Source organism: Triticum aestivum, chromosome 3A (assembly GCF_018294505.1).
Source record: "Triticum aestivum cultivar Chinese Spring chromosome 3A, IWGSC CS RefSeq v2.1, whole genome shotgun sequence".
NCBI classification, from domain to species: Eukaryota; Viridiplantae; Streptophyta; class Magnoliopsida; order Poales; family Poaceae; genus Triticum; species Triticum aestivum.
In genome coordinates, this window is record NC_057800.1 from 697894549 (window position 1) to 697904302 (window position 9754).

General features: G+C 48.3%; 1 long non-coding RNA gene across 4 annotated transcripts; it reads left to right on the forward strand.

The window, feature by feature from the left end:
• Positions 1-2889: 2889 nt before the first annotated feature.
• On the forward strand, positions 2890-6431 carry LOC123063311 (uncharacterized). 4 transcript variants are annotated; one of them, XR_006430237.1, is made up of 4 exons: positions 2890-3426; positions 4757-5150; positions 5472-5601; positions 6037-6431. It is a non-coding gene; the product is annotated as an uncharacterized lncRNA (long non-coding RNA). The 4 variants fall into 4 exon arrangements; XR_006430240.1 differs by having other exon boundaries at positions 4757-4932; positions 5019-5601; XR_006430239.1 differs by having other exon boundaries at positions 2890-3430; positions 4757-5601.
• The last annotated feature ends 3323 nt before the right edge of the window (positions 6432-9754 follow it).

The window sequence follows — 9754 nt, forward strand, 5'->3', positions numbered from 1 at the left end:
ACGGCCTCTCCCTACGAGGAGGCGACTCGACTTCTTCTTCCTCACTTGAATCGTCGCTTTCTTCGTCTCCTCCACCGTCAGAATCCCATTCGCCACTGTCGCCGCCGCTCGCCTCTCCTTCCGGGTCCTGCTCTTGCTCTCCGTTGGGCATTGAATACATTTCAATAATGGCCTGAAAGAAAGCAGGAAGAACAAAGTCAGTCGACTCAGTATAGGCAACTGCGCGAGTGAATTCAGATTACAAACAAAAGCTCAGAATCGGACCTTCTCTGGTACATGAGACTGGTCGAATGGAGGAACTCTCCTGGCTCCCCTGGGGTTGTCCTTGTTCCCGGTCATGCCCGACAGCCACTTCTCCAGTGTGTCGTCATCGACCTCCTCCGGGTGAATCCGAGTGGAGTCTTCAAGACCCGAATACATCCACATCGGATGGTCTCGGGCTTGAAGAGGCTGGATGCGCCGCTGAAGGAAGACCTCCAAGAGATCCATACCGGTGACCCCGTCACGGATAAGCTGGACCACTCGCTCTACCAGCACCCTCACCTGCGCCTTCTCCTCCGGGAGCACCTTCAAAGGGGAGGGTTTCCTCACTCGGTCCATGGTGAAAGGAGGGAGGCCAGTCGACTGCCCTGGCGTCGACTGGTCTTTGCAGTAAAACCAGGTCGACTGCCATCCGCGAACTGAGTCGGGAAGAATCATGGCCGGAAAGGAGCTTTTCCCTCTCATCTGGACACCAAGACCCCCACACATCTGAATCACTTGAGTCCTCTCGTCACTCGGATTAGCTTTTTTCACCGTCTGGGAGCGACAAGTGAAAATGTGCTTGAAAAGGCCCCAGTGAGGCCGACAACCCAGGAAATTCTCACACAAAGAAACAAAAGCGGCGAGATAAACGATTGTGTTGGGAGTGAAGTGGTGGAGTTGTGCCCCAAAGAAGTTCAGAAATCCCCGAAAGAAAGGGTGAGGAGGCAAGGAAAATCCACGGTCGACGTGGGTGGCAAGGAGAACGCGCTCACCCTCCCGAGGTTGCGGCTCGGATTCCTTCCCCGGAAGCCGCGCCGATTCATAGGGGATCAGCCCTCCTTCGGCTAGGTCGTCGAGGTCTTCTTGGGTGATCGTTGAGCGGATCCAGTCGCCCTGGATCCAGCCCTTCGGCAGGCCGGTTCGCGAGGAGGATCCGCCCCGACTGGTCGCCTTCCCCTTCGACCTCGCCGTCGCCTTCTTCGCCCGCTCTAGAGCTGCCGTCTTCTCCTTCCCCATCGTCGCCGGCGAAACGCGTACGGAGCGGTGGCGCTGGGGCGAGAGCGAGCGCGGCGAGGGAGCGTGAAGAGGAGAAGAGATAATGGGGACGCACTGTTCGAAGAGACCCCGGTCTGACGCCTTATATGAGGCCGCTTCCGAGTGGCTGACTGGTAGGCCCGGGCGGCCCTGTCAAATCCCGTAACAATCGCGCGCGCGATACGTGGCGAAAAAGGTGGCGCGGGGATCGAGGCGGCTCCGCTCTATCCCATCCGATTACTGCGGCCTCCCCCGTCCCGCGCGCTTCCCAAAATTCGGATCCCGCGAAATCTGCGGGCAGCAGAACAACTTGTCAGACCGAAGATCTCCTCCGCACCGTCACTCGGAGCCTTTCAAGTAAAGAAACTCACTCGACAAAAAGCTAAGAATGGATCAAGGCGACTGAAAAGGAAGTTGCTGTCATCACTCAGGTTCATTGATCCGAAACCAGATATGCTCATGGCATGAAAAATGAGCCGGGAAAATTCTCAACTCCTTCCCCACTCAAACCTCGATCCATTCGGGGGCTAATGACGAAGCTATGTACCTAGGGTAGGGTCATGGACCTGTCCAAACTGCCCTACCCAAGGACATCTCTAGAAGAAATCACCTTTCAATCGACTTGGAGGTGTTCCACTCGACAGACCCGAAGACACTCGACCAAGAAGCGATCACTCGACCAAGACCAAACCACTCGACGGCCAGGAGACCTAAAGGCACTCCGCATGCTAACGGTCGGTTATTAAGTAGCCTTTATGGTCATCATAGCACTTTATTAGGGGCGTTATCAGTAACGCCCGACCTTAATGTATTTAAAACCCTGCATAACTGAGAGCCGGAGGAGTCCGGCGAACTCTATATAAGCCACCCCCTCCTCAGTGTAAAGGGTTCGCACCCCTGTAATTCATACATGCATAATCCAGTCGACCGCCTCCGGGCTCCGAGACGTAGGGCTATTACTTCCTTCGAGAAGGGCCTGAACTCGTAAACCTCGTATGCTTACAACTTCTCCATAGCTAAGATCTTGCCTCTCCATACTTACCCCCTACATTACTGTCAGACTTAGAACCACGACACTAGCCTCTCTAGTATCGCGCAACTTCCGCCGGTACCATAAACCCACCATATACCTTCCTCAAAACAGCCATCACACCTACCTATTATGGCATTTCCATAGCCCGAGATATATTGCCATGCAACCTTCCATCGTTCCGTTGTTATGACACGCTTCATCATTGTCATATTGCTTGCATGATCATGTAGTTGACATCGTATTTGTGGCAAAGCCACCGTTCATAATTTTCATACATGTCACTCATGCATCATTGCACATTCCGGTACACCGCCGGAGGCATTCATACACTATTAGGGAAAACCTTATACACAGATGTTTATCAGTAGCACGGTTTAAAAGTGGGCGCTACTGCTAATTAGTAGTAGCGAGGGGTATAAAAACCGCGCTATTACTAAGTTGATAGTAGTAGCGAGGGGTATAAATCCGCGCTGCTATTAAGTGGTCTCCAACAATGCTTCTGGATAGGTCATAGTAGTAGCGAGGGGTATAAAACCGGCGCTACTACTAAGTAAGAACGTGTCCACCCCGGCCCGATCCACACTCCCACCCCACCACTCTCTCTCTCTCTCTCATCCCTAAAAAATACTCTCTCACGAACTCACATGTTCCTCGGTCCACCCCACCCCGGCTCCTCTCCCCACGATCTCCTCGCCGCCTCCACCACCCACGCCGGCCGGTTCCGGCGAGCATCGGTCGCGCGGAATACTCCTCCAAGCTCCGCCCCTCCCTCCCCTCCGTCGAGATCCGACATGGCTGCAGTTCTTACACGGCCACCCTCCCCTCCACCGTGCTCTCGCACCACTTCATCCCGCTCCTTCGCCGCCAGGCCCGCCGCCGCCGCCTCCTTTGCCTGCGGCCCGCTGCGCGCCGCCGACCGCCGGGAGATCTGAGGCTCCATCCCATCCCGGCCGGGCCAGATCAGATCCGCGGCGCGATGGAGTGGGAGACGGTGCAGCACTTGGACCTCCGCCACGCCGGCGGCCGCCGCGGGGCCGGCCCGCTGCAGCCGCACGCCGCCGCCTTCCGCGCCTCCCAGGCCATCGTCGCCGTCGCCGTCGGCACCCACGTCATCAGTACGTACGCCCCCCCCCCCCCCCCCCCCCCCCCCCCCTTCCCCTCTCTTCGCTGCTGCTGATCTGAGCAGGGCGGCGCTCGAACCGGACCATCTCGGGTCGCGGGAATGCCTTCGCCCCGTGTAGCTTCGGTGATCTGAGCAGCTTAGCTTCGGTGATCTGAGTTCAACCACTTCATGGACGCGAGACTGCTGTGGCCGAGCATGGGTTCAGCTCTCGCTAGGACTACTCAAATTTGACTTGCTGGGGCGGTGGAAATGGGTGTGGACCTCCAATTCTGGGCTCCTGAGTCTACCGTGTGTAGTTGCGGTCACTGATCTGAGTAGCTCAGCTAACCCGTAAGTGAGATTGATCAGCTCTCGCCTCGCCGGGAGTACCATGGACCTGTACTAACTGACTAGTTAGTTAGTCTTAGTCCACACAGATCACTCGCATAGCTCGGTTTCGGCACCCAGGACACCTCTTGGGCCTGAGCAGAGCGAGGGCGAGGCCGAGTACTCCGAGGACCTCAAGGTCTTCGTCGGATACTAGTAGTCGTTACGTCCAAGGGATGTGGCTCCGTTCAAGATTCCGGCGTCAGTTGCGTGCTAGTTGGGGGTCCATCGCCAAGGTGAAGGGGAGATTTACTTGCTCATCCGCTCTTTGATTCGTTTCCCGGTCTGCTCTGTATCCTGAAATACACGCCGGCTATGTGTTAATTGGCTCTGAGATTTGTGTTTGCCAAATACTCCCTCCGTTCCAAATTACTCGTCGCAGAAATGGATGTATCTAGAACTAAAATACATCTAGATACATCCATACCTGCAACAAGTAATTCGAAACGGAGGGAGTATATTCGAGTACCTAACAAGAGGCTAATGAGAGACTTTATACAGAGTAGTTTTATCTACATTAGTTATCGTGTATTAGGGAGAACTGATACATTTTTCCAAGTCATTTCTGTCATGATTAGGATAGAGACTTCGAAGTCGGGACGTTTTGTTTCAGTGTAGTGTCAGGTTGTCCAAGCATAAATTGAAAAGAAAATCCTCTGATAAGATTAGCATATACGGTGTGCTTCATGCATCCAAGAGACCAATACGTCTTCTCTTCTCTGTGGAGAGAAGCTGATTTGCATTGACGGCTAATGATGATTCTTTGTGTTCCATAGTTTAAAAGGCAACCATTTTGCACTGGATAACCAAGTATTCTGCCAGGGTTAAATTTAATTAAGAATGTTGTTCTGCACTTTTGCTTATTGTACGCTCCTCCTTTTGCCCATTTTATTTTCTTAGGCAATGTACTCTGATTCAGCCAGGACATCACACGACCGTGCTCTGTTTCTTCTCAGGTCCAGCCTGATTTGAGCTTCCTGGACACTGGACAGCCACAAGGCATGCCTTGGCCGCCATTGAGCAGAATGCCGCTGGTGGCCAGTGGCGACAGAGTGCCGTCTCAGCGGACAAGGGAGTATCAAGCGATACATCATCATCATCAAGCGAGCATGGGAGTTCTTCCTGCAAGCAAGTATCTCATTATCCTTACCTTCATCTGGACCACACTTGCATTTTTAAATCTCTGGAGAGTCAACGTCGACCCCGGCGCTGGTGCAGGAGGTGTCCATGGGCAATGTCCTCAGCGCAAAGCTCGGCTAGGCCCCGGCCAGGCAGGCCTCTCTCCGCGTCGCCTGCCCAACACCGTACCCTGCACCACTGTCAACAAAGTCTGCTCGTCGGGGACGAAGGGTATCCATATTTCATCTCTTCACCTGCAATGTCTCCATAGTTACTTGTCGCCGCTGCTAAAAAACTTATGTTGTTGCCTGTTGGCCTGCTCCTTGCTATCTGAAGTATATATTTTTTGTCTATCGCTCATTCGCTATCTGAAGAATTTTATGAAGGTAATTTTAGTGTGTGTTTAGCTTTCAGTTTTTGCTTCTACTTCACAGAGTGGAAGATCATAAGAAAACATTGGATGATCTTTAACAATTATTCTTAGAAGTAAACCTGAGCAGTATTTGATGATATATTGTGAGTCACCAAAAATGTATACCGTTTTTTCTTCAGGATATGGATGACTATATGAAGGGATGCAGGTTTCTTCCCAAACTTAAGAATGAGATACCTGGTGAAACAAATGCTCCCTAGTCCCTACAGGGAAAGGTTGAGCAGCCTAGAGAATTTAGTACTATTCATGGTAAGGCCGACAAAGCCTGAAATCTTATTTTGATCCACGTTCAAAGATTACATGCTAGCATATATACTTGAAGTTGGCATGGAATATCAAAATTAAAAATACACTTCGCCTATTCCCTATTTTGAAGAGCAGTGGGAATCAATTTTCTGATGTCCTTTGTTGGCGATTTCCCTATCCATGAAATGATAAATTTTGAACATATGTTAACTGTCAAATATTTCAAGCATATATAGCTCAAATACACTAGTATTTGTTGAATGCACCAAAACAATAAGATAGCATGAACACGTACAGCTAGGGTATGCATTTAGTAGGTGTTTTTCCATTTTGAAGATTCATAATAGACTAAAAGAGACAGATAATTGAAGAAAATACCCTACTGGATCTGCACGAGGTCGCAAACTAACAAGTTTTCACTTTATCAACTGGGCGCAGGGTGATCGACGAGGACTACTGCGGCCTGATGGGAGTCGTGCTCTTCAACTACTCGGAGGCAGACTTCACCGTGAAGCCCCGCGACCGCGTCATACAGATTATCGTCCAGGTGATTGCGACGCAGGAGGTCCCCGGGGTGGAGGACCTCGACGCCACCGTCCGGAGGTCACCGAGGTGGAGGATGACGCCACCGTCTGGAGTTCCTCAAGGTGGAGGACCTTGACGCTTTGTACATACATATAGAGAAGTGGTCTGGTTAGGTTGGTGGTGAAACGCTAGGGAAGGTACCAACCTTTTGATGATGGTTGTGTGCATCCTCGTGATCTCTTCGAGTTGAGATGTTCAATGTTGCATCCATGAACACTGCAAGTGTTAAAATGGTTCTGTGAAATTTATTTTGCACTGGACGTGTCTTTGATCTCCATTCATGAATATTGCATCTATTTATTTTTTAATTCCTAATTTGTTACTAGTAGCGTTGGGAAAAAAGTGCCCTACTAGTATTTAGGATACTAGTAGTGCTGGTATTATAGGCACGCTACTACTTAGTAGTAGCGCGAGTCTGTGATAGCAGTAGCGTGGGTGGCACATGCTACTACTAACAAAGTTAGTAGTAGCATGGGTTTCACCCATGCTATTACTAACTATTAGCTGTAGCGTGATACTGGTAGTGCGGGTACCCGCGCTACTAGTAGCCATTTTAACCGTGTTGTTAGTAGCCTTTTTCCTAGCAGTGACATAGAGTCATATCTTGTTTTAAGTATCGAGTTGTAATTTTTGATTTCTAAGTAAATAAAGTGTGATGATCATCATTATTAGAGCATTGTTCTAGTGAGAAAAGGATGATGGAGACTATGATTCCCCCACAAGTCGGGATGAGACTTCGGGCCAAAAAAAGGAAAAAAAAAAGAAAAGAGGCCAAAAAAAAAGAAAGAAGGCCCAAAGAAAAAAAAGAAAAAAAAGAAAATGAGAAAAAAGATAGAAGGGACAATGCTATTATCCTTTTTCCACACTTGTGCTTCAAAGTAGCACTATGATCTTCACGATAGAGAGTCCCCTATGATATCACTTTCATATACTAGTGAGAATTTTTCATTATAGAACTTGGCTTGTATATTCCAATGATAAGCTTCCTCAAATTGCCCTAGGTCTTCATGAGCAAGCAAGTTGGATGCACACCCACTTAGTTTCTTTTGTTGAGCTTTCATATACTTATAGCTCTAGTGCATCCGTTGCATGGCAATCCCTACTCACTCACATTGATATCTATTAATGGTATCTCCATAGCCCGTTGATACGCCTAGTTGATGTGAGACTATCTTCTTCTTTTTTGTCTTCTCCACAACCACCATTCTATTCCACATATAGTGCTATATCCATGGCTCACGCTCATATATTGTGTGAAGATTGAAAAAGTTTGACAACATCAAAAGTATGAAACAATTGCTTGGCTTGTCATGGGGTTGTGCATGATTTAAATATTTTGTGTGGTGAAGATAGAGCATAGCGAGACCATATGATTTTGTAGGGATAACTTTCATTGGCCATGTTATTTTGAGAAGACATGATTGCTTAGTTAGTATGCTTGAAGTATTATTATTTTTATGTCAATATTAAACTTTTATCTTGAATCTTATGGAGCTAAACATTCATGCCGCAATAAAGAAAAATTACATTAAGAAATATGTTAGAAAGCATTCCACATCAAAAATTCTTCTTTTATCATTTACCTACTCGAGGACGATCAGGAATTAAGCTTGGGGATGCTTGATACGTCTCCAACGTATCTATAATTTTTGATTATTCCATGCTGTTATATTGTCTATTTTGGATGTTAATGGGCTTTATTTTACACTTTTATATCACTTTTGGGACTAACCTACTAATCGGAGGCCCAGCCCAAATTGCTGTTTTTTTTTGCCTATTTTAGGGTTTCGAAGAAAAGTAATATCAAACGGAGTCCAAATGGAATGAAACCTTCGGGAATGTGATTTTCTCAACAAACGTGATCCAGGAGACTTGGAGTGGGCGTCAAGAAACGACGAAGGAAGCCACGAGGCAGGGGGCGCGCCTACCCCCCTAGGCGCGCCCTCCACCCTCGTGGGTCCCCCGTTGCTCCACCGACGTACTTCTTCCTCCTATATATATCCACGTACCCCCAAACATCCAGGAGCACCACAAAAACCTAATTCCACTACCGCAACATTCTGTACCCGAGAGATCCCATCTTGGGGCATTTTCCGGAGCTCCACCGGAGGGGGCATTGATCACGGAGTGCCTCTACATCAACTCCATGGCCTCTTCGGTGTTGTGTGAGTAGTTTACTTCAGACCTTCGGGTACATAGTTATTATCTAGAAGGCTTCTTCTCTCTCTTTGTATCTCAATACAAAGTTCTCCTTGATCTTCTTGGAGATCTATTCGATGTAATCTTCTTTTGCGGTGTGTTTGTCGAGATCCGATGAATTGTGGGTTTATGATCCAGATTATCTATGAACAATATTTGATTCTCCTCTGAATTCTTTTATGTATGATTGGTTTCTCTTTGCAAGTCTCTTCGAATTATCAGTTTGGTTTAGCCTACTAGATTGATCTTTCTTGCAATAGGAGAAGTGCTTAGCTTTGGGTTCAATCTTTCGGTGTTCGATCCCAGTGACAGAAAGGGAACCGACACGTATTGTATTGTTGTCATCGTGGATAAAAAGATGGGGTTTATATCATATTGCATGAGTTTATCCCTCTACATCATGTCATATCTTCCTTAAAGCATTACTCTGTTCTTATGAACTTAATACTCTAGATGCATGCTGGATAGCGGTCGATGTGTGGAGTAATAGTAGTAGATGCAGAATCATTTCGGTCTACTTGTCTCGGACGTGATGCCTATATACATGATCATACCTAGATATTCTCATAACTATGCTCAATTCTATCAATTGCTCGACAGTAATTCGTTTACCCACCGTAATACTTATGCTCTTGAGAGAAGCCACTAGTGAAACCTATGGCCCCCAGGTCTATCTTCCATCATATTAATCTTCCAATACTTAGTTATTTCTTTTGCCATTTATTTTACTTTGCATCTTTATTTCTTTTTATCATAAAAATACCAAAAATATTATCTTATCATATCTATCAGATCTCACTCTCGTAAGTGACCGTGCAGGGATTGACAACCCCTTTATCGTGTTGGTTGCGAGGTTCTTATTTGTTTGTGTAGGTGCGTGGGACTTGAGCGTGATCTCCTACTGGATTGATACCTCGGTTCTCAAAAACCGAGGGAAATACTTACGGTACTTTACTGCATCACGCTTTCCTCTTCAAGGGGAAACCAACGCAGTGCTTAAGAGGTAGCAGTGCACCATTTCCAGAGAGCTCCGGCGGAGCTCGAGACCCCCTTCCCTCCGCCTATAAATACAACCCCTCCCTGGCCTCTCCGAGCATCTCAAATCACTCACCCAACTCCCACGACGCCGTAGATAAGCCGCATCCCGGTCGGGTAGGCCTCTGGCCGCCGTTCCCGACCCGAGCTCTCCACCCCTCTAGAGCCTCTTGAGCTCGACCAACTCCTCCAGCATGTCTCTGGTGATCCTCTGGTGCTCACTAAACTTGTTGGAGCCCCTGGAACCGCCCCCTCTGGCCTTCTTCTTCATCTCGGGCGAACTTCGTCCGTAGCCGCCGCTGGAGACATCGTTTTCGAGCCACTCCGGCCATCCCTC